This window comes from Panthera pardus, unplaced genomic scaffold (assembly GCF_024362965.1).
Source record: "Panthera pardus isolate Hobbes unplaced genomic scaffold, ASM2436296v1 HiC_scaffold_4, whole genome shotgun sequence".
NCBI lineage: Eukaryota > Metazoa > Chordata > Mammalia > Carnivora > Felidae > Panthera > Panthera pardus.
In genome coordinates this window covers 16,543,576-16,569,053 of record NW_026526969.1, presented here as the reverse complement: position 1 = coordinate 16,569,053, position 25,478 = coordinate 16,543,576, and the positions used below count along the sequence as shown (strand labels likewise).

The 25,478-nt window shown below is 42.4% G+C and overlaps 1 protein-coding gene, 2 long non-coding RNA genes and 1 pseudogene across 3 annotated transcripts in view; 3 read left to right on the top strand and 1 right to left on the bottom strand.

The window, feature by feature from the left end:
- IL9R (interleukin 9 receptor) overlaps window positions 1-25,478 on the top strand; it is a 244,303-nt gene that overhangs the window by 71,094 nt on the left and 147,731 nt on the right. The gene's annotated exons all lie outside the window — the stretch shown is intronic.
- LOC109261186 (uncharacterized) overlaps window positions 1-25,478 on the top strand; it is a 165,151-nt gene that overhangs the window by 39,540 nt on the left and 100,133 nt on the right. The window lies entirely within an intron of this gene.
- LOC128774758 (uncharacterized) overlaps window positions 1-25,478 on the bottom strand; it is a 47,779-nt gene that overhangs the window by 13,351 nt on the left and 8,950 nt on the right. The gene's annotated exons all lie outside the window — the stretch shown is intronic.
- Window positions 16,140-16,781, top strand: LOC128774757 (small nuclear ribonucleoprotein Sm D1-like; annotated as a pseudogene).

Genomic DNA, 25,478 nt, shown 5'->3' with positions numbered 1-25,478 from the left:
TGGACCCTCATTTCATACTTCGAGGGAGACAGGAGTCAATTCAGCCCTGGCGACATCCCTGGACCGAACCCTATCCCTAGGTAAAGCTCTCTCCCCATGGGTCCCAATAACAAAGTCTGACAACACCACGGGCCTGGGGTCCAGAACAGGTGCAGGATCACTCGGCATAGAACCTGGAACATAACCATGTGTTTCCAAGGCCCATCTGCACCTGCCCTTGAGGACACCTAAGGCCTACAAAACTACTGGCCAATAGAGTTGTCTGGTCTGGGGATCCAACACTAATCCTGACCAGCACACTCCATTGTGCCCCCAACTCAAACCTTCGGGGAGACAACTGCACTCCTGTGATTTCAGCACCTAGAGCCTCCTGGGACTTAACCGTAAACCTACCCTAACACTAAACAGAACCCTCAACCGAAACTTAACCCCATCTCGAAAACTAACCCTACACTTGACCCGCACCTTCGAATGGTCCCACACTTCAGCCCACAAGGGAGATCATGAGACTGGAGTCGCTTCGGCCTTGGGGACATACCTGTAAGGAACCCTAATCCTAGTTAAAGATGTCTCCCCATGGGGACCCAATACCAAGGGTTGACAACACCACGCTCCTGGGGTCATGAAAAGGTGCAGGATCACTCGGCATAGAACCTTGAACAACACCATGTCCTTTCCAAGGCCCAGCTGAAGCTGCCCAAGAGGATTCCTGACCCTACCCGACAATTGCCCAGGGAGATGTCTTGCCTTGGAACCCAAAGGCTAATGGTGACCGGCACCCTACCTCGTTTGCTCCACTCAGCCCTTTGGAGAGACAACTACACTGCTGTGCGTTCAGTGCCTGGAGCCTCCTGGAACATAACCCTAACCCTAACCAGAACCCTCAACCAAACCCTAACACTATCTCGAAAACTATCCCTAAACTAGACCTGCACCGTCGCATGGGCCCTCACTTCAGACCTCGAGGGAGATCACGAGACTGTGTTCGCTCGGCCTTGGCAACGTCCCTGGACCGAAACCTAAACCTAGCTAAGGTTCTCTCCCCATGGTGAACCAATACCAAAGTCTGACAACACTACACGCCTGGGGTCACGAAGAGGTGCAGGATCACTCGGCATAGAACCTGGAACTTCACCATGTTCTTTCCAAGGCCCGGCTTCAGCTGCCTGAGAGGGTCCTGAGGCCTGCCCGAAAATTGGCCCATAGATTTGTGTGCCTGGAAACCAAAGACTAATCCTGACCAACACCCTCATATTTGTCCTCCACTCAGCCCTTCAGGAAGACAACTACACTGCTGTGGGTTTAGCGCCTGGAGCCTCCTGGGACCTCACCCTAACACTAATACTAACCTTAACCCTAACCCTAACCATAACCCTAACCAGAATCCTCAACCGAATCGTAACCCTATCTCAAAACCTAATCCTAAACTAGGCCCGCACCATCACATGGGCCCTCACTTGAGGCCTCGAGGGATATCACGGGACTGAAGTCGCAGTGGCCTTGGTGAGGTCCCTGGACCAAACCCTAATGCTAGATAAGGTTCTCTCCCCATGGGGAACAAATACCAATGTCTGACAACACCACACCCCTTGCGGTCCAGTGCAGGATTACTCGGCATGAACCTGGAACATCACCATGTCATTTCCAAGGCCCAGCTGCAGCTGCCCGAGAGGATTCCTGAGGCCTACCCGACCAGTGGCTCATATAGTTGGAACCCAAAAACTGATCCTGATTGGCACAATCCATGTACTCTCCACTCAGCCCTTCAGGGAGACAAATGCACTGCTGTGGGTTCAGCGTCTAGAGTCTCATGGGACCTAACACTAAACTTAACCCTAATCAGAACCCTCAACCAAACCCTAACACTATCTCAAAACTTAACCCTACACTTGACCCACAATGTCACATGGGCCCTCACTTAAGCCCTGAAGGGACATCATAAGCCTGGTGTCGCTTCAGCCATGGCGATGTCCCTGGACGGAACCCTAACCATAGCTAAGGCTCTCTTCCCAGGCAGACCCAATACCAAAGTCTGACAACCCCACACTCCTGGGGTCCAGAAGCGGTGCAAGATCACTCGGCATAAAACCTGGAACATCACCATATTGTTCCAATGCACGGCTGCAGATGCCCCAGAAGATTCCTGAGGCCGACCCGACCATGGACCATAGAGTTGTGTGGCCTTCAAACCTAAAGGGTAATCCTGACTGGCACCCTCCCTTGTACCCTCCACTCAGCCCTTTGGGGAGAAAACTGCACTGCTGAGGATTCAGGATCAGGAGCCTCTTGGGACTTAACCGTAACCCTACCCTAACCCTACACACAACCCTCAACCGAAACCTAACCCCATCTCCAATCCTAACCCTACACTTGACCCGCACTTGATCGCATGGGCCCTCACTTCAGCCCTCAAGGGAGATCACGAGACTGGAGTCGCTTCGGCCCTGGCAATGTCCCTGGACCAAATCCTAACCCTAGCTAAGGCTCTCCCCCACGGGGACCCAATACCAAAGTCTGACAACACCACATGCCTGGTGTCATAAATCCATGCAGGATCACTCAACAAAGAACCTGGAACATCACCATGTCATTTCCAAGGCCCTGCTGCAGCAGCCCAAGAGGATTACTGAGGCCTACCCAACCAGTGGCCCATAGACTTGTGTGGCCTTGGAACCCAAAGACTAATCTTGACCGGCACCCTCCCTTGTGCCCTCCACTCAGCTCTTTGGGGACACAAGTGCACTGCTGTGGGTTCAGCCCCTGGGCTCTCCTGGGACCTAACCCTAACCAGATCCCTCAACTGAACCCTAACCCTATCTCAAACCCTAACCCTACACTTGGTGTCCAGAAGAGGAGCAAGATTACTCAGCCTGGAACGTGGAATATCATCATGTAATATCCAAGGCCCAGATGTCCTTGCAGAAGGGGGCTGCCTGAGAGGCTTCCTGAGGCCTACCCAAATGTTGGCCCATATATTTATCTGGCCTTGGAATCCAAAGACTATTGTCAACACTTTAGCACTTTATCTCGTTTGGAAAAGACCTAGATGTCCAATAAATTCAATTTCAATTTTTCATTCTAGCAAAACTTTTACATTTCAGGTTACCATATACTTTGAAAGCTATCTTCACAATTATCCATGAAAATTTTGAGAAAGAATTAACCATCATTTTAAGTTACCTTTTTTTCTAACAAATTGCAACACAGATAACATGAGCATATTTGACCTTTATTAAACCTAGATAAAGTTTTCTATTTAATGCTCATAACTCTACTTTTAATTAAGCCAACAAACTTACGTTTATATACCTAATTAAGTTTCTCTTGCATCCACTTAAAAGACACTCAATTGTTCCCTATTGTCAGTTTTTACCTGGGACACTGGTGGGGAGATCTGAATTGGGTGGCCCAAGGGAATGCTCTTCACTCCCTGACATTAGAAGGTGGGAGGCGAAACCAATGGTGCCTGAGGCGCTGAGGATGGTCTAGGAGCCAGTTATGCAGGCCTCACCGAAGGTGGTGCAGATACAGGAGGAGGGGGGGGGGGGAAGGCAGAATAGGCAAGATTCTGCCTAAAAGCCTGAGGCAGATAAAAGCCTAGAGGGCAGAGAGAGAGGTCTCCTGGTCCTCAAGCCTGTCAAATTGAACAGATGAGCAGATGTCAGGGTTTTTTTCCACCAACAAGTGGAATTAGGCAGTCCGTGTAGGGCTAGAGAAGCCCGAGAACTTCCACCGATTAAAAGGAGTTTTGGCAGTGGCTTGGGAATATTCCTGAAAGCCTCCAATCTGAGGTAGACTAACTAGAGACAGTTGGCTCTAATCACCATAGTCATTGACCCAGGAAATGAATGAGCGAGAGGCCCCCACATACAGTTACAGTAACTGGAATCTATTAGGAAAAACAGTGGAAGAGTGTTAGAGTCCTCTTTACTAGGGATGGCCTGTGTCTTTTTCTTCCCCCACACCCTGGGATAGGTTTTGGAACACTTCTATATATTGATCAGGGTTGTCTGCACCTTTGCTCAGGTCTTTTTATTTGCTTAGGATATTCCATCGAAAATGGAACATTCATGGGATCAAATTCACCATGAGGCATTTTAGTCAACAGATACATTGAATGTGTCTTCCTTTCAAGGGGAAGATTTTTCATCTCTGACAATCCTGGATAAGGAGGGCATGAGGGCCTCACAGGTGGCTTCTCCTGAGAAGAGCCCTCAGAGGGCAAGTCTGCAAGAACTTGCTTTTCTCAGTGCCTTTATGGGCCAGAAGATTGGCACCTAACTTACAACGCTTACATAAGGAAATTTTGACCATTTACCCTCCCTTTAACAATATAGATTGAACTTTAAGATAGTACTTACTGAATGCCTGCCTCAGGAGACCAGGAATCTCCATTCTCCAGAAGGTATTTCAGGCACCTCTTAGCATTGGCAGGTCCAATATCAAGTCCTGACCCAGATAAGACTCCCGAGGAATTCTGACACCGCCTTAAGCCATATTGGTCACCAGAGAACCACGGATTGGGATTCAGCACTCGCTTTAGCCGCCTCATCAGGTTGGAAAGTTTCCACTGTCCATCTCATTCACACACAGTCATAGAGTGACTCCAGCCTGTTGCCTGGTGCCCAGGGCCTTAGAGTTGCGGCTTCATTTCTTATTCATTATGGAACTACTCAGGCATCTCTGGGAGGTGATCAGGCTCCCCTTCTGACTCTTAGGGGCAGGTCTACCAAAATGAACCTGGGTTTTTACCAGTCTGACCACTCGCGCTCCCTGAGCTGATTCCTGGGCTTCACCAGGTTCTGTTGTGCATCTGGGGTCCTTGCCCCAGTGGGTCGGGAGGGGCTAGTCTCCTAAGAATCAAGTGGTCTGCTGGCACCAGGCTAGGTCACTTCTCCTGGTGATTCAAGGTTCATACCCCAGCGATAAAGGAGGTGGAAACACACCATCCCCGAGTCCCGCAAGCAAGCCCCCAAGAAATATAGCAGGATTCTCGCACGGAGACAGGACACTGAGGCTTTCTTTGTCCCGGAAGCAATTTTTTGCGTCATGCTTGCCCAGGCTCAGTGGGTTCATACTCGAAAAACTGAACCCCGAGTGCAGCGGAGTGTAGCCTTTTATGCAATTTCTACTTCTTTGTCTCCCATATGTGCTGACACATATAGTCTGATTGGACCCAGTCCAAGTTACGTCAGGGCTATGCATATGTGTGTGGGAGTTCATGGGGCCATATTGCCTTCCTTTGTTCTGAGAAGTCTTCTACCACATTCCTTAGGGAGGGACTCTACCACATAGCTACCACCTATCTCATTACATCACTGTTGCAGTATCACATTATTATATATTATATTACATATTATATTAATATCATAATAAGTATTCCTTATGCTCTGCTTTTTATTCCCATGACTTACTGCATTCACAAATGGAGGCCTGTATCTCCTCCCCTTCTTCCATTTTGGACCCCCCAGCCATCTGGCAACCATCATTTTATTCTTTGTATTTATAGTTCTGATTCTGCTTATTTTCTTATTCATTATTTTAGATTCCATGTATGAGTAGAATCATATGGTATTTGTCTTTCTCAGCATGACTTATTTCACTCAGTATAATGCCCTGCAGGTCCTTCTATGTTGTCTCAGATGGCATGATCTCATGCTTTTTAAAGGTGTATATTCCATCATGTACGTATGCCATTTTCCCTTATCCTTTTGTCTACTAATGGGCACTAAGGTTGCTTCCATATCTTGGCTATTGTAAATAGTGCTGCAATAAACATAACAGTGTGTATCTTTTCTAGTTAGTGTTTTCCTTTTCCTTGAGTAAAGATCAAGAGGGGTACTATTGGGTCATGTGGTACTTGTGTTATTAATTTTGCGTGTAAATACCATACTGTTTTCCCCAGTGGCTGTAACAACTTAAATTCCCAACAACAGTGCATGAGGTTCTCCTTTCTCCACATCCTCACCAACACTTGTTTTCTGTGTTCTTGATTTTAGGCATTCTAACAGGCTTGAGGTGGTATCAATGCAGTTTTGATTTGCATTTCCCTGCTGATGAATGATATTGAGCATCTGATCTTTTCATGTGTCTGTTGGCCATCAGTATGATTTCTTTGGAAAAATGTCTTTTCAGGTCCTCTGTCCATTTCTTAATTGGATTGCTTTTGGTGTTGAATTGTAGGAGTTCTTTTTATATTTTAGATATTAAATCCTATCACAATATCATTTGCAAATACATTCTCCCATTCAGTAGGTTGTGTTTTGTTTTGGTGATGGTATCCTTTGTAGTGCAAAAGTTCTTTATGAGAGGTGAAAGACATGCATTCTGAAAACTGTAAAACACTGATGAAATCACAGATAACACAAATGGAATGATATTCCCTGCTCATGGATTGGAATAATGAGCATTGTTGGGACGTCCATATTACCCAAAGAAATCTACAGATTCAATGCAACCCCTATAAAAATAGCAAAAGGATTTTTGTGCAAAACTAGAATAATCCTAAAATACGTATGGGACCACAGAAAACCCCAAGTAGCCAAAGCAATAATGATAAAGAAGAAAGCTGGAGATAGCACAATCCAGATTTGAAGATATACTATAAAGCTGTAGTAATCAAAGAAGGATGGTACTAGGTCAAAAAAAGACACATAGATCAATGGAACAGAATGGTGAACCCAGAAATAAACCCACAGGTAGATGGCCAATCTATGACTAAGGAGACAAGGATATACAATAGGGAAAAGACAGCCTTTTCAATATTTCTGCTGGGGAAACTAGACAGCTACATATAAAATAATTAAACTGGACTACTTTCTAACACCATACACAAAAATAAGCTCAAAACTGATTAAAGACATAAATCCATACAAATCCTAGAAGAAAACACAGGCAGTCATTTCTCTGACATCAGTTACAGCAACAATTTTCTAGATACATCTCCTAAGGCAAAGGAATCAAAAGCAAAAATAAGCTATTGGGAACTCATCAAAGTAAACAGACCCCAAGTATTTTATGTGCATAAGACTAAAGCTGAATTTCAAGCCAGAGTTAGAGCATACCCTAAAGTGACTGAAGACCATGATACCTTTGCTGAACAATTTAACATATTCATTCCAACTTACCAACCTGGTTTCTCAGATTTTTATCAGTTGGCTCACATGCTTGTTGCTGAGGGCTAGGCCAAATATTGCATAAAACTCTCCCACTGGTAACATCCTGAACTAGATTTAGAGAAACAGAATCTTCTCGGGGTGGGGCCAAGATGGCAGAGTAGCATGGAAGGTCTCAGCTTCTCTCATCCTTGAAATGCAGCAAGATCAGCACCAAACCATTTTTGCAAACTTAGGAAATTGATCTGAGGATTAACACACCAATGTGCATTATTTGAGCCACAGGACTTGGCAGGTACGTGGTGCAGAGAGGTTATGTGGGGGAGAGAGAAGCCACGGATGGTAAGGAGCTGTTTTGGGGGAGAGAGGACAGAGAAACTGGGGGAGAGTGTGGTGCACTGGGAAAAAACAGGAAAAACACTCCCCTGAAAGCTGCTTGAGAGAAAGAGTGGAAACACCCATAAGGGACTGAACAAGAAATCTGTTCCCAAAACAGAAATCTGCTCCCCATTGATGGGGAGAAAGGAGAGGGTTTCAATACCATTAGGACTCTATAAACAGGGGAGCACAGAGTTGGAAATTCCAGAGCTCAATACCTGGCGGTGCTCTGGTGGGATGGGTGAATACCCAATAGCAGAGAGTGAGGCCCGAGGGGTCTGTGGGCCACATGTGGAGAAGTGGTTCCCCTGCTTGGAGGGCATTTGGTAGAGGCCATACAGGCAAAGGTCCCAGCGGACCCTGGAGAGCAGCCATATTTCCTGGTATTAGAACAAAGATGCCAGAGTGGAGTGAAACCTGGTGCCAGCTATATGTTGTAATTTGCCATAATCTCTGAACCTTTGCCACTACAAGGATCGCATGAACATTTTCTGGGGTAAGCTAGCATCCAGCCATTGCTCAGTGAGAACCTTCCCCAGATGGTCGGAGTGGGTCCAAGCAGCAGAGTTCTCAGAAGTGAGGGGTTTGGAAACACAACCCCATCTGAGATAAAATTCGATAGAGAAAGGTGCCACCTGGCAGGCTGACTGCTTGGACATGAACAGTGTAGAAGCGGGGAGTGGATGGAAGCCAGAGACAAAGGAGGAGTACCTGACTGCGGGTAGGTGAGAGCACAGGGTTCCTGTGCCAGAAACTAGGAAGCTGGGTGATGCCAGTTTCACCTGTCTCATGCATGTGCATGCACGTGCTCACATGCCACAACAATCCAGCCCAGTAAGCAAAGCAGCACCACCTAGTGGAAAATGGAGCCATTATATCAAGCCCTGCTCAACTGTGCCCTCTAAGCACATGCCCTAGAGGATGACCACAAACGTCTCTGCCTGCTTAGAGTATGGATTACAGAGTGCTTCATAGTTGGAGTTCTAGGGGAAACTGAATGTAACTTGATGCAGATTTCATTCTGTCTGCTGGTTCATGTGTTCTATTTTTTTTCCTTTTTCACCTTTTCTTTTTCTTGCATACAGAAAGGAAAAAAATATTTTTATTTTCCTTTTTTTAAAAAAAATTAGTTTTACCATGTTTAAAAAAAATTTTGGTAAATATTTTTATTCTATTTAATTTCTTCATTTAATTTTATTCTATTTTGTTGTATATATTTGTTTTAAATTTTTAAACTTTTTCTTACTTTTTTAAATTTTTAAATTTTTTTCACTTATTTCCTTTATTCCTCTATTCTATCAAACTTCTTTCAACCACCAGACTGAAACACACGTAGGATATAGCTACCTTTACTTGATTTTTTTGTGTTTTTAATTTTTTAACTTAATTTTTATTTTATTAATGTTTTTACTTCCTCCAAAATGACAAAGTGAAGGAATTCAAACTAAAAGAAATAACAGGAAGAAATGGCAGCCAGGGGATTATTCAACAAAGATATGGTAAGATGTCTGAACTAGAATTTAGAACCAAAATAATAATACTAGCACAGGCTGAGAAAAGCATAGAATCCATTTCCCTTCCTGTGGAGATAAAGGAAGTAAAATCTAGTTAGGATGAAATTAAAACTACTATAACCGAGATGCAATCTTGAATGGATGCCATGGTGGAAAAAGTGGACAAAGCGGAGTAGTGAATCAACATTACAGAAGACAAAATTATGGATAATAATTAAGCACGAAAAAATAGGGAAACAAAGGCAAAAGAGCATAATGCAAGAAGTAGAGAAATCAGTCTTAAAAAAGAAAAAAAGGGATAACATCTGAATCATAGGAGTCCCAGAAGATGAAAAGAGAGAAAAAGGGGCAGAAGGTTTATGTGAGCAAATGGTAGGGGGAAACTTTTCTAATCTGGGACGGACACAGACATCACCATCCAAGGAGCACAGAGAACTCCCATTAGAATCAACAAAAACCGATCATCAAAAAGGCATATCATAGTCAAATTCAGGAAAAGTCAAATTCAAGAAAAAAAGAAATATGAAAGCAGCAAGGGAAAAAAAGTCCTTAATCTACAAGGGAAGACAGGTCAGGTTGACAGCAGACCTGTAAACAGAAACTTGGCAGGCCAGAAAAGAGGGGCAGAATATATTCACCGTGCTGAATCAGAAAAATATGCAGCCAAGAATTCTTTCTCCAGCAAGCCTGTCATTCAAGATAAGGGAGAAATAAAGGGTTTTCCAGACAAACAAAAACTAAAGGAGTTGTGACCACTAAACCAGCCTTGCAAGAAATGTTAAGGGGGCTCTCTGAGGGGAGAAAAGATGAAACAGAAAGACCAAAAGCAACAAAGACTAGAAAGGACCAGAGACCACCACCAGAAACTCCAACTCTACAGGCAACACAATGCAATAAATTTATATCTTTCAGTACTCACTCTAAATGTCAATGGACTAAATGCTCCAATCAAAAGACGTAGGGTATGAGAACAGGTAAGAAAATAAAATCTCTGTATAAGCTGTTTACAAGAGACCCATTTTAGACCTAAAGACACCTTCAGATTGAAAGTAAGGGGATTGAGAACACCTTCAGATAGAAAGTAAGGGGATCTATCATGCTGATGGTCGCCAAAAGAAACAGCAAGTAGCCATACTGATATCAGACAAACTAGATTTTAAAATAAAGACTGTGCAAAGAGATGAAGAAGGGCATTATATCATAATTAAGAGGACTACCCACCAAGAAGAGCTAACAAATGTAAACATTTAAACCCCCAACGTGAGAGCACCCAAATATATAAATCAATTAATCACAAACACAAAGACACTTTTTGATAATAATACCATAATAGTAGGGGACTTCAACTCCCCAGTTACAACAATGGACAGATCATCTAAGTAGAAAATCAACAAGGAAACAATGGCTTTGAATGACACACTGGACCAGATGGACTTAACAGACATATTCAGAACACTTCTTCCTAAAGGAGAAGAATACGCATTCTTCTTCAGTGTACATGGAACATTCTCCAGAATGGATTACTTTACTGGGTCACAAATCAACCCTCAACAAGTATAAAAGGATCAAGATCATACCATGCATAGTTTCAGATCACAATGTTATGAATCTCAAAATCAACCATAAGATAAAAGTTGGAAACCCCACAAAAACTTTGAGAGTAAAGAACATCCTACTAAAGAATGAATGGGCTAACCAAGAAATTAAGGAGGAAATTAAAACGTACACGGAAGCCAATGAAAATGATAATACAACAGCCTGAAACCTCTGGGATGCAGCAAAGACAGTCATAAGAGGGAAGTATATAGAAATCCAGGCCTTCCTAAAGAAGGAAGGTCTCAAATACACAATCTAACCTTACACATTAAAGAGTTGGAGAAAGAACAGAAAATAAAGCCCAAAACAGGTAGAAGAAGGGAAAAAATAAAGATTTGAGCAGAAACCAATGACACCAAAGTCAAGAAAACAGAACCGATCAGTAAAACCAGGAGCTGGTTCCTTGAAAGAAGCAACAAAATTGATAAAAACCTAGCCAGATTGATGACAACAAAAAAAGGAAAGGACCCAAATAAATACAGTTAAGAATGAAAGAGAAGAGATCACAACACTGCAGAAATAAAAAAAACAATCTTAAGAGAATATGATGAGTAATTATATGCCATTTAATTGGGAAATCTAGAAGAAATGGAGAAATTCCCAGAAACATATAAGCTACCAAAAGTGAAACAGGAAGAAATAGAACATTTGAATAGACCCATCACCAGTAAAGAAAGTGGATTATTAATCAAAAATCTCCCAAAACCAAGAGTCCAGGGCTGCCGGATGGCTTATCAGGGGAACTCTACCAAACATTTAAAGAAGAGTTAACACCTAATCTTCTTTTATAAAGAAGAGTTAACACCTAAGCTTTCCCAAAAAATAGAAATGGAGGACAAGCTACCAAACTCATTCTCTGAGGCCAGCATTACCTTGATTCCAAAACCAGACAAAGACCCCACTTAAAAGAACTACAGACCAATTTCCCTGATTAACATGGATGCAAAAATTATCAACAAGATACTAGCCAAGCAGATCCAACAATACATTAAAAGAATTATTCACAACGACAAAGTGGGATTTATGCCTGGGATGCAAGGCTGGTTCAATATCTGCAAATCAACCTATATGATACATAACATTAATAAAAGAAAGAAAAAGAACCACTTGATCCTCTCAATAGATGCAGAGAATGAATCTGACAAAATACAGCATCCTCTCTTGATAAAAACCCTCAAGAAAGGAGGCATAGAAGGATCATACCTCAAGATCATAAAAGCTAGATACAAAAGACCCACTTCTAATATCACACTCAATGCGGAAAAACTGAGACCTTTCCCATTAAGGTCAGGAACCTGACAAGGATGTCCATGCTCACCACTCTTATTCAGCGTAGTGTTGGAAATCCTAGCCTCAGCAATCAGACAACACAAAGAAATAAAAGGCAGCCAAATCGACGAGGAGGAAGTCAAAATTTCAGTCTTTGCAGTTGATAAGATATTCTTTGTGGAAAATCCAAAAGATTCCACCAAAAACACTGCTAGAACTGATCCATGAATTCAGCAAAGTCGCAGAATATAAAATCAATGCACAGAAATCGGTTGGATTCCTATACACCAATAAAGAAGCAGCAGAAAGAGAATCAAGAAATTGATTCCGTTTACAATTGCACCAAAAACCATAAAATATCTAGGGATAAACCTAACCACAGGGGTGAAAAATCCATACACTGAAAACTATAGAAAGCTTATGAAAGAAATTGGAGAAGACACCAAAAAATGGAAAAATATTCCATGCTCACGGATTGGAAGAACAAATATTGTTAAAGTGTTGACACTACCCAAAGAAATCTACATATTCAATGTGATCCCTATCAAAATAACTCCAGCATTCTTCATAGAGCTACAACAAAATCCCTAAAATTTATATGGAACCAGAAAAGACCCCAAATAGCTGAAGCAATCCTGACAAAGAAAGGAGAATGGAGGTACCACAAGTCCGGACCTAAGGATGTATCACAAAGCTGTAATCATCAACACAGTATGGTACTGGCACAAAAGCAGATACATAGATCAACGGAAACAAATAGAGAACCCAGAAACGGACACACAAACGTATGGCCAACTAATCTTTGACAAAGCAGGACAGAAGATCCAATGGAAAAAAGTCTCTCCAGCAAATGGTGCTGGGAAAACTGGAGAGTGACATGCAAAGGATGAAACTGGACCACTTCCTTACACCACACACAAAAGCAAACTCAGAACGGATGGAACACCTAAACGTAACGCAGGAAGCCATCACAATCCTAGAGGAGAAAGCTGGCAAAAACCTCTTTGACCTTGGCCACAGCAACTACTAACTTGACATGTCTCTGGAGGCAAGGGAAATAAAAGCAAAAATGAACTATTGGGACCTCAACAAGATAAAGAGCTTAACCGACTGAGCCACCCAGATGCCCCTCCACTGAACAATTTTAACGGCTTTTCCTAAGCCTGAAGGTTGAAAGAAAGTTCAGTCTTATACCAAAAAAGCCTCATGAATCTGTTCACGATTATCACCTTTGACTCTAAATTGTCTTTAATTAACTCTGCTCCTCCTTTAGATCTATGTTTGTTAATGTGCTAGTCTGGGACTTTTCCCTTTTAGTTAAAAGGACCAAGAATGGAATGGGAAACTATGTCCACTCTAGGTTTAATTAACCTGGAAAATCACTTTGCTCAGAGCCTAGATGAGTCATCTAGTGGAAAGACTGTTAAATTTTCAATGCTCAACTCCAGAAAATAAAGGCCACCTGAAACTAGAAGTCTAGTTCCTGCTGTGACCGCAAGAACTAGGACATTGAAAAAAGATGGTTATAAATTTAAGAGCTTCAAGGCCCTGCAGCCCTCTTTCCAACCTTTTCAATGTCCTCCCAATTCCCAAAGATGGGATTCCAAGGAACCACGGAGCCCTTCCCAAGCCTCCGTCTTAATCTCTTTGGAGAAACTACTCTCCCAATTGGGAATGAATGTATCTCTGTCTTTACTGAAGCTGCAACTAACCCGAGTGCTATAAAGCAGCCTTAGCCTCGGGGTACAAAAACATCTCAATTAGGGGGGATCTATTAGACTTCAACACGTTCCTACCTCTGATCCTATTCCCTTTGATCAAGGCCCTTTGAGAGATATACACCCTATTCTCCTTAGTTCTTCGACCCGTATTGATTACCTGGACTGAGATTTCTTAGAAAAATACCATGCTGGAATTTCCTTTGCCCAAAAGGGAAAATAATTCTAGAATTTGACAACAGTAACCAAAATAGCAAAAAGGGATAACAGGATCCTTTGGCACCTTTTCTGTGCCGTGTCTGTGCCGTGCCAGCTGAGTCTGGAGGTACTGATCATTTATTCCTATTGGATCAGCTCCCATCCTCGTTATGGGCAAAATCTTCAACTGATCTTGGCAGAATCCACCGTGTACCCCCCGTCAAGATTCAAATCAATCCTGCAAAACTTCTCCCTAGAATTAATCAATATCCTATAATTTAAGAAGGCCTTCAATGCATCAACACCATAATAGAATGTTACAAGGCTCATGGCCTCATAATCCCCTGCAGTAGTCCATATAACACCTCTATTATACCTGTGAGAAAACCCAAATGCTGAGGATATTATTTTGTCCAAGACCTCCGAGAAATAAATAGCACTGTAATCCCTCGACATCCCCTTCTTCCCAAACTTCACACTCTACCTACATGGACTCCCATTGAAAGCAAAGTTTTCAATGTACTTGACCTATGTGGTGTAGTTTTTAGCATTCCAGTTTATAAGGATAGCCGGTATCTTTTTCCCTTCACTTGCAGGAAATGAATGACAATACATCTGGACTGCAACCTCCCTGGGTTTCACAGAGTGCTTCATGTTTCCCACAAACCTTAAAGGCTGATTTGGATGATGGAAAGTGTTCTGCAGGCTCTACTTTGTTACAATGTGTAGATGATTTGTTTCTCTGCTTCCCTGCTCATGCCTCTTCACACGAAGACAGCACCCCCCTGGGAAAACTTTTTGTTTTACAACTTAAGCCCATAAAGTCTCCAAAGAAAAACTGCAGTTTGCTCAAACTCAGGTTAGGTATTTAGCTCACCTGTTCTCAGAACAAGGCCCACATCTGGACCCAGGCAGACTGAAGGCATCCACAATCTCTCACAACCTAAAACTAAGAGCCAATTACAAGGCTTTCTTGGATGGCTGTCTACTCTCAAAACTGAATTCCAAACTTCTCTCTTAAGGCTCAGCACCTAAATGCTCTACTGAAAAAATTAGAATGCTAATCCTACTATTCGGAAAGAGGGGGATGACACAGCCTCGTAAACGTTATACCTTTAATTTGTGTTCTTTGGGCCATTATGTATATAAGAGAGCCTGGTCCTTACCCACGACCGCTTTGCATGTCCTACCCTATGGACCATCCTTCATCACCAGTCATGAGCTATGACCCCAACCCCCCACCTCCTCCATTTGGTGAGATGACCTGAAGTGGATGAGGGACTTGTAAAGCATATTCACCTTTTTCGGGAAAGACTTGGTGGGAATGTCGTAGAGATGGTTGTGAGGGCTTGGCAATTCAATTGCAAACCTGTCTGAGGACAGTGTAACATATCTCAAGCTTCTCAGGATGTATGTACAATGTGCTGTGTCATTTCCATGTAATGAGGTCAGCTATAGGTTTCTCTTGTCAAAAAGAAAGAGGATTTTTACACAAAGGCAGATGTATCATGAGTAGTTGTGCACACTTTACAGACACAATGTTTTGAGTTCTGTGAAGGATGAGATGCACCCCTTAGTGTAGGTGCCTCAGGTGTCCTGTGTGAAATGGGGCACGTGCATTATATGACACAGACCTTGTGTTCACCACAATGGAAGCACCAGTGAAGGAATGGGGGAAACTTGAATCACACAGGAATAGAAGGGAAGTTGAGGACAGTAAGCAGAGTTTGAGGAGGTGCAGAGGGGAGGGTCCTGGGGTCAGTGAGATGCAGTTGCAGGCCATTCCTGACCACAGCCTGAGCAGGGAGCATGAGTTCCACACGGAGCTGCTATGTGGGATCACTCTCAGTGCACAGTGCAGGGTTCATCTCTGAAATGTCATTTTTGTCAAAGTGCACCCAGGTGATCATCTAAAAAGGTTGTTGTCTCCCCGTGTTGTCTGAAGGTTCTGGATATTTATGGGTGAGAAAGTGCCCTGGATATATAGGAAATTTAGCTTGGTCTTAAGGAAATCCTTGTCTGCCTAAGTTCACATCCCTCAGTGAGACTAAAAGTGAAGACAGGATCTAGATCAGCTGAGTGCCTGCATTAGCCTTCAGCCTCAGTCAACCTACAATTCAGGGCTGGCCAGATGCCACCCCTGCTGGACCCCTGACATCACCCTAACTACAGCTTTGCATCTATCTCCTTAAACTTTTCTCACAATATCCCGAGGATTTACCTGTGTTTCTGCTGTCTCAGCCAGAATACCAATTCTCACTGGGACCTACACAGAGCCTGAGTTGTGTTATCTGTGAAACAGAGGTAATATTTGTTTCTAAGGGCATAATAAAAAGAAGACATTGAACACAGAATGCGTCTGCAAAATGTCTGTGAAATGTCCACTCATCCTTCTCACAGTTTCAATTAAGATATCTCCACACAAATGATCATCAAAAACAGATGGTCACAGTCATACTCCTAGGCTTTTTGGACTTGGGTGGTTGCGTTTTGTGCGCTATCCGACTGAAAGAGTGCCGGCACCACTAGGATGAAGCTCGTAAGATTTTTGATGGAATTGAGTCATGAAACCGTAACCATTGAATTAAAGAATGGAACACAGGTCCATGGAACAATCACAGATGTAGATGTCAGCATGAATACACATCTTAAAGCAGTGAAAATGACTTTGAAGGATAGAGAACCAGTATAACTGGAAACACTGAGTATTCGAGGAAATAACATTCGATATTTTATACTGCCAGACAGCTTACCTCTGGATACACTACTTGTGGATGTTGAACCGAAGGTGAAATCTAAGAAAAGGGAAGCTGTTGCAGGAAGAGGCCGAGGCCGAGGAAGAGGAAGAGGACGTGGTCGGGGTAGAGGAAGAGGGGGTCCTAGGCGATAATGTTTCTCAAGATTACTATTTCAAAGTGATACGTGATTTGGAATATTTTTTGTACAGGCTTTGTTTGTTTATGTCAGTTTTTAATAAACATGAATGTAGGACACAGTTGTCTACTGACTGTCAAATTTTAATAGTTCATATAGATTCATGATATTTACATAGTAGGAGCTAAGCATTTCTACTAGGCAAACACAGACTGATTTCATTTTAGATCAGACTTAATTTTTGAACTAAAGTTTTTGTATGAATGTATGTAGAATATGTACCTATTTCACATGCACTGAATATGCATTTTATTGTTTTACTTTGACTCCATTCTGTAGAACCTGCCTACAAGTGAAATAATAAGTTCATTTTGGTACTTCAGGAAAAAAAAAACAGATGGTCACGGAAGTTCATTAAACTAAGACTGTTAACACCTCAGCCAAGGGATTGGGAATCGCCATTTTAAACAATAAGACAAAGACATGCTTTTTCTATTAAAATTCAGGCCCTACCAGGCAAAGAAAGAAAACGATAATTACGAGAATGTGTATATCAGAGTTCTACATCTGAGATCTGAAGACAATCATATTCCATTACGTATAGACTCGCAGATGCATCCACACTCTAAAGTGTTCATCTGAGGCCACAGATTAACTATCGAAGAGGGAATGCAGGTAGGAAAACATAAGACCATAGGGAAATGACCCCAAATCTCATAAATCTCACTGCCTTATATGACAACTATTTTGAAATTTGAAGAGGACTGTGTGAGCTGACAGAGTATGGTGATTATATATCTTAAAAATGTGTCAGATCTGCCTGCATGCTTTCTCTGCCCACATGGTACTCTCCACTTCGTTTTTCTTAGTATCCCTTAATACTACTTTCACTGTTCTCTCTCTGTTTCAGTGTTTGCTTCTAGGAGGACCTACTCTCACTCCCCATCGAATGCATACAGTACGGTTCCTATACACACAGGTAACAAACCAGCAGAAATTGAGGTGATGGAGGATAGTAGCAAGATCACCCTTTGTCCAGAGGAGCCCGAGAGAGTTTTCTGGGGTGATGGTAATTTCCTATATCTAGATGCGTGGGGTCCTTGTGCTCATTTATTTTAGAAATACTCACTGACTCCTGGTGCTTCGGGTCAGATAGACAGGTTCCTGACCCTAGAATATGGCTGATTTGTAATGGTGGGTAAGGATCAGGGACCAGCAGTGACTGTGGGAGATGAGTGAGGAGGCTACACATAGAGATCCTTACCCAGGATGCCATGTCTCCACAGACAGCAACCTTGTGCAGGAGGGCTCTGAGGATCACATATTTCTTGATCATTCCTGTGAAATGCATAATCCTACTCCAGATTTCTCACTGGGGGATGGACAGGGCAGAGGCCAGCAGCTGGATGACACCCTGATTATGGCTGGAGTGGAGCAGTGGGCCTGGGAGATTGAGTCAGAGAAAGGGAAAGGCAGAAGATAGTGAAGAGGAGTTTGAGAGATAAAGGGAAGAGGAGAGAAGGCAGTGTTTTCTACTGACTTCACTTACATTTCTGTGTGAACAAAAGGAGATTCTTGTCTTCAAGGGAAGGGAAGAGCGCTGGCAAAAAGACAGAGTGAAATCTCAGCTCAAGTGCTCAGGATATCTGGCTTGCTCTTGAATACCTAACACAGGAAGCCTTCACTTTGTCATAAGTGGAACTGCAGCTCATGCCATTTAGTGAAAATTAAAGTGATGATGAAGGCCTCATCATTAAAGTGGTGCAACAAAAGTATGTGAACATACAGAGAGATACAATAGAAGCAAAAGTCCAAAGGTAGACCGACGGCAATACTTATGGGAATATAGACTATTGGAAAAGGAGGTACCCCAATGCAGGCTTTGAGACACCTGGGCAATATCTGAAAAAAAAAAAAAAAGTAGTCCTTACTTCAAAAGCAACATTAGCGTTACACACAAAGGGATTGTGATGGAAGGTTTAGGGAGAAACCATATGATTTCATGGTCCTGTACCCATGGTCCTGTACCCTCATGTCTCACCAAATTATACCCTTTAACTTGAGGCTATTTGTTATATGTAAATTATCCTTCATTAAAGAGAGTTTCAAAACATAAAATACTAGAAGCACATGTTGGAAAGTTCCTTTCAAATCCTGAAGTGCATGGGTGATATGAATCTGCCCGCCCATGTCTCAAAAATACAAAATAATAAGATATTTAAAAACTTAATAATAGCAGAGTAAGAGGACCCTGAGCTCACCCTGTGCCATGTGTTCAACTACATAACATCCACATCCAAGTCCATGAACCAGAGAGCAATCCAAAGACTGGCAGAATAAACTCCACACCTAAATAGAGAGAAGCTGCATCAGAAAGGTGGAGGCTGGCTGCCTGCAGAGAGGGCAGAGAAAGTGAGCCCTCACACCCGGGAGCTCACACAGAGAAGACTAATCTCCATAACATTTGGCATTAAAACCCGGAGCAGCTGAATTTCCTTGAGTTTAGATCTAGGAGCTTTGGAGGTGAGCTGACCCAGCACTGGGTGATCCAGGAGGATGAGTGCTAGCCAGGTCCCTGCCTGTGTAGAGAGGCAATGTAAACGTGGCAGTTTACACAATGCCGAGGCAACAGGAGACAGATGTATTCATGCTGATTCCTGAGTGTGTTGGAGAACTTCAACAATGAGGGAGCTCACAGGCACCATTCTTCTCCCCCGGCCTCCCAGAACAAGCATAGAAGCACCCACCAGAGGCTAAGGCTGCACAGACACTTGCTACCTAACTCGTTAGCAGTGCGCCAGTCCCAGGGGTTCACTGGGGGACTCACCACACCAAGCCTCCTGATCTCAGGGCAAACATTCTTAAAACCACAATGGCACCCTGTCCGACAAGCATGCATAGCTGCCACAACATGCTGTGCACATCTGCACCTCACCCAGCTGTGCACATCCAGGCACCCTCATCTGTCTCACCCAGCCACATGTCCCCAGGCACAGACATGCTCTGTGCATATCCTCAAGCCCCTAGCTTCCACCGCTGGTCCACAGCCCCCAGCCACCAAAGGATATTGGGAAATCTGGCATAGGACTAGTAGCCTTGTGCAAATTTGCTAACACTCTTTCCCTGCTCCCAAGTTACCCAGTGGGCATACCCCCCCACCGCTGGCCTGCCTGGGTCCCACTAATACCACTGAGAGCAAGCACAACCCCAAACAGGCATACAATCAGTGCAGACACCTGCACTGAAAGGAAAAGTAACCCAGACACAACAGCAGGGAGTGAGCAATACCCATATGATATCCTCCTGAAGGTCCAGGTCCTATAAATGGAGACGTGCACAACTGAGGACTCCAGGACCTCTTCTTCATACAGTCATTAATTTCAAGATCAGAAGGCACTGCTGACTTTCTTAACACAGAGAAATAGAGCCAGAGAGAAGACATACTGGACACACTGAGGTGTTTATCCACAATGAAAGACCTAGTCAAAGCCACAGCCAGAGATTTAAGCCAAAGAGATATAAGTAATATACCTGATACAGAATTTAAAGCAATGATCATAAGGATACTCATTGGAGTTGCGAAATGAGTAGAAGAGTGAGACCCCTGACATAGAGATAAGATATAACACAGTAGACACTGAGGACATAATAAAGGAGAAACATGCTTGCTGGAACGAACAGAGGGATGGAAGAAGCAGAGGAACAAACCAGTGACCTCGAAGACTGAGTAATGGAAATTAATCACACTGAACCAAAGAGAGAGAACAGAATTCTGCAACGTGAGATGAAACTAAGGGAACTCAGTGACTACAGCAAACGTAATAATATTCATATTGTAGGAGTCCCAGAAGAAAGAGAAAAGGGGGCAGAAAATTTATTTGAGGAAATAATAGCTGAAAACTTCCCTAATTGGGGGAGGGAAACAAACATCCACATCCCAGAGACTAGAGAACTCCCATCAAAATCAACAAAATCAGGCCAACACCCAGACATATTGTAAGCAAACTTGCAAATTACAATGACAATAAAGAAAAACTCTTAAGAGGAGCAAGACAAAAGAGACCTTAACTTAGAAGCCAAGACCCATAAGGCTAGCTACAGATTTCTGAACAGAAACTTGGCAAGCCAGAAGCTAGTGACATCACATATTCAAAGTGCTGAATGGAAAAATCAGCAGCCAACAATATTCTATCCAGCAAGGCTATCCTTCAGAATGGAAGGAGACACAGACTTTCCCAAACAAAAACTAAAGGTGTTTGTACCACTAAACCAATCCTGCAAGAAATATTAAGAGGGACTCTTTGAGTGGAAAGGAGAGACCAAAAGTGACAGTATAAAGGTAAAAGACACAAATCAAGTAAAACATGAATATTTCTGTAAAAAATCAGTTAAGGAACTCAGAGAAATGGATTTGAAATATAACAACATCTACCAAAAGCCTAGGTAGGAGAAAATAATGGGTGCGAAGTTAAATGACCATCAACTTAATACAAACTGCTAAATGCAGAAGAGGTTATATAAACACCTAACAGTAACGATATACTAAAACCAGTCATAAATATGCTAAGAATAAAGATAAAGAAATCAAATATATCACCAAAGAAAATAAGCAAAACATGAAAGACAGACAAGAAAGGATTGGAGAAAATCATTAGAAACCACAAGAAAATAGGTAATATAATGGCAATACATACATACATATCAATCATTTCTTTGAAGGTAAATGGAATGAATGCTCCAATCTAGAGACATAGGGTGTAAGAATGGATGAAAAAACAAAAGCTGGAGTAGCAATACTTGTATCAGAAAAAATACACTTTAATAAAAGTACATAACAAGAGACAGAGGAGGACACTATATAACAGTAAAGGGTACAATCCAAAAAGAAGATATAACAACTGTAAATATATCCCACAATTAAATGGGATTTATTCCCAAGGTGCAAGGGTGGTTCAATATTCGCAAACAATCAGTGCGATACAATACATCAACAGGAGAAGGGATAAGAACCATACGATCTGGGTACCTGGGTGGCTCAATCTTTTAACAGTCCGACATCAGCTCAGGTCATGACCTCATGATTTGTGAGTTCAAGTCCCGCATCGGACTCCGTGCTGAAAGCTCAGAGCCAAGAGCCTCCATCGAATTCTGTGTCTCCCACTCTCTTTCTGCCCCTCCCCTCCTCACGCTCTGTCTCTCTCAAAAATAATAAATGTTTAAAGAAAAGAACAATACGGTCATTTCAATACATGCAGAAAAAAGTATTTGACACACTACAACATCCATTCATGATTACAACCCCCTAATATAGGTTTACAGGGAACATACATCAATGTAATAACAGGTATCTATGAAAACCCTGCAGTGAAAATCAACCTTAATGGGGAAAATCTGAGAGCTTTTCCTGTAAGGTCAGGAAGAAGAGAAGGATGTTTACTCTTACCACTTTTAATAAACATAGTACTGGAAGTCCAAGCCACAGCCCGCAGATAAACGAAATGAAACGAAACGAGACGAAAGAAACAAAACAAAATAAAGTAAAATAAAATAAAATAAAAACAAATCCAAATCTGGAAGAAGTGAAACTTTCACACTTTGCAGAGTACATGACACTATATATAGAAAACCCTAAAGAGTCCACCCAATAACTGTTAGAACTGATAAATGAATTCAGCAATGTCACAGGATACAAAATCATTGTACAGAAATCTGTTGCATTTCTAAACAACAATAATGAAGCAGTAGAAAGAGAAATTAAGAAAACAGTCCCATTTACAGCTGTACACCAAATAATAAGATATCTATGAATAAATCTAACCAGAGTGGTGAGCGACCTATACTCTGAAAACTATAAAACAGTGGTGAAAGAAATTCAAGATGACACAAAGAAATGGATACTCATGGATCAGATGTCCAAATATCGTGAAAATGTCTATACTTCCCAAAGCAATTGACACAATAAATGCAATTTCCACCAAAATACCAATAACATTTTTCACAGAACTAGAACAGTCCTAAAATTTGTATGGAACCACAAAAGACCCCAGACTTCAGAGTAAACAACCTTTATGTGAAGTGATAATTATGGATGGCATTATGCCTCTGGATCTTCTGCTCCAAAACATGGTAACTCTGACCTAAGCATTTGAACAAACGGTAGACATATCCCAACCAGGGATCATTCTACAAAATACATTCTACAGATGTACCCTCAAAACTTTGCAGGTTATGAAAAATATGGAAAAATCTAACATCGTCATGGTCAAGTGGAGCCTAAGGAGACAGGATGACTGTAATGTGCCAGCTGGGATGAGTCTGGGACAGAAGAGGTTAAAACCGAAGCAATCTGAATACAAATATAAACTTTAGTTAATACTACCATATCTCTTCGGGATACTGATTGTGATCATGTACCAATTCATATGACATCAATAGTGAGGAGACAGTCTGATGTATGTGGAGACTCAATAATATCTTCCCAATTTTTTTGGAAACTAGAAACCCATCACGAATGAACAGATTATTAGTAATCATGGTTTTATGTTTTCAACACATAATATATGACTAGTTCTAGTATTAGTTACTAGTGATGGCCATGTACCTATTGTTGTTCTTACTATTGTTTAATTTAAATAATAGCATTCATGTTACAGAAAACTGAATACTGATATACGATTCATAGAAACATCTACTTTACATATTTTAAGATAATAATGCATGTATATACCACTGTATTATGTGGTATGTAAATTAAGTTTTTTTCTGATCTTGAACGAGCATGTCATTGAATGGCTTTCCATAAAGGTGGTTATCCTAGATAATGAATGATACTCAGATTTTACAGGATGTACTTCACATCATGCCTGAACATTGTAAAAAAAAAAAATGTACACACGGCCAGATGGATAACTGTGACTGGCTCAATTATTGTAAATAATCCTTGCTTTAATATTTTCACGCATATTTTTAGCAGCAGTATAAGAGAATAAAATTGTTCCAAATCAAAGAGATTTTCAAAGACTGGAAGAACGATACAGAGTTGAAAGGATTTCAGAAGGAAAAGATGTGACCATGAAGTGGCAGTCACAGGCAAGCAGTTTTCTCTGGTCCACTTTGACAGGTTTGCATGAGGGGATATCCATCACAGCATATGATCTGCAAAAGGGTAAGACCCAGAAGTACAAGAGGGAAAGAACCCTTTAGGGGGAGGTGACTTGGAAAGGATGCTTCTGTGCCTAAGTGATGGCTCAGCAACCTGCTGGGGGTCCCTGGGTCAAAGACTTCAAAAGACCAGCAGTAACCTAGATCACAAAGATCTTAGTAACATAGATCAAAGAAACTTAGAGCCACAAAGAGCTTAGAGCCCAGAGTTGATTTTCATCTATGATTAGGAGATGGTCACAGTTTTACAGGATATGATCATCGGGCCGGCAGTAGATGGCTAAAATATTATTTAGGGCTATACTTAAAATTTTTTTTAACATTTATTTATTTTTGAGACAGAGAGAGACAGAGCATGAACGGGGAAGGGTCAGAGAGAGAGGGAGACACAGAATCTGAAACAGGCTCCAGGCTCTGAGCCATCAGCACAGAGCCCAAAGCGGGGCTGTAACTCATGGACCGTGAGATCATGACTTGAGCCAAAGTCGGACGCTCAACCGACTGAGCCACCTGAGCGCCCCTTAGGGCTATATTTTAATAAAAAAATGGATGTGTAAAAATTTGGGTTTGGAATGTTAAGAAAAATCACAGACCCACCATGGAGTTACTTATGTTAAGGCCCCATGTCACTAAACCTAATTTCATTCCTGCAGGAATGTAACCTTTAACCAGTCAGCAAAGAATTTCCTAGTCAGTGCTGGAAATTTAACTGATAGACCCCTGCCATTCCCCTCAGGGAGGAAATCCTGCCTAAATAAGGTATTCCATGCCACTAAATTTGTTTTAAGTTTATTTATTTTGAGAGAGGCAGAAAGAGAGCACATGCAAGGGAGGGGCAGGAATAGAGGGAGAGAGAGAGAATTCCACGACAACGAGGTCATGATCTGGGCCAGGACCAAGAGTCAGACACTTAACCAAGTCATCTAGGCACCCCGAGAATGTGGCGTTTCAAAATTTAGCAGGCTTGGCTGGGATACAGCCATGAGGTCACTGGCCTACTCCTTGAGAGAAGGCAGCAAACTACTTGCAGGCAGATGGCATGGAAACAGTGGTCTGTACATTGCCTGGTGGACACAGTGGGGAGATTATACGCTGATCATGGAGAGCATTCCTGAGAGGCAGTGTTCACAACTAGGGGACAAAGGAGCTATGACAGAGGAGATTGGTGGGACCATTTTCCTCCTCTTCCCCACAGCATAAACACAGAGCCATCTGCTGGAAACAATGTCATCCCCACACTGGCTGCCTAAGATGCTTACACCAACCCCACATTCCTGTGCTCTGGTGAGACTGGCCTTCTAGGTCAATCAGGCTTGCCTCAGTCCCAATGGAGGTGTCCCCTTCCCCAGAAGACCAGCAGAAGCCCGTGACCACACCACCTCTCTTGACCAGACAGTTCTGCAGGGCTTCACTTCGAGTGGCAGTCGTTTCAAGTCTCATTTAATGAGCAGATCGGAGCAGACCCAGATAAAACTCAGCACATTCTGTCCAAGGACCATACATTGCCCATACAACTGGCCTGAAGAATAGTGCAGCAAGAACACAAAACCGTGCATGCAACACACACCACAGACACTCCCTGATGTGCCAGGCCCTGGACACTAGATGACCTCCTCTTCATAAAGCCATTCATCTCACAGGAAGGTAACATCATA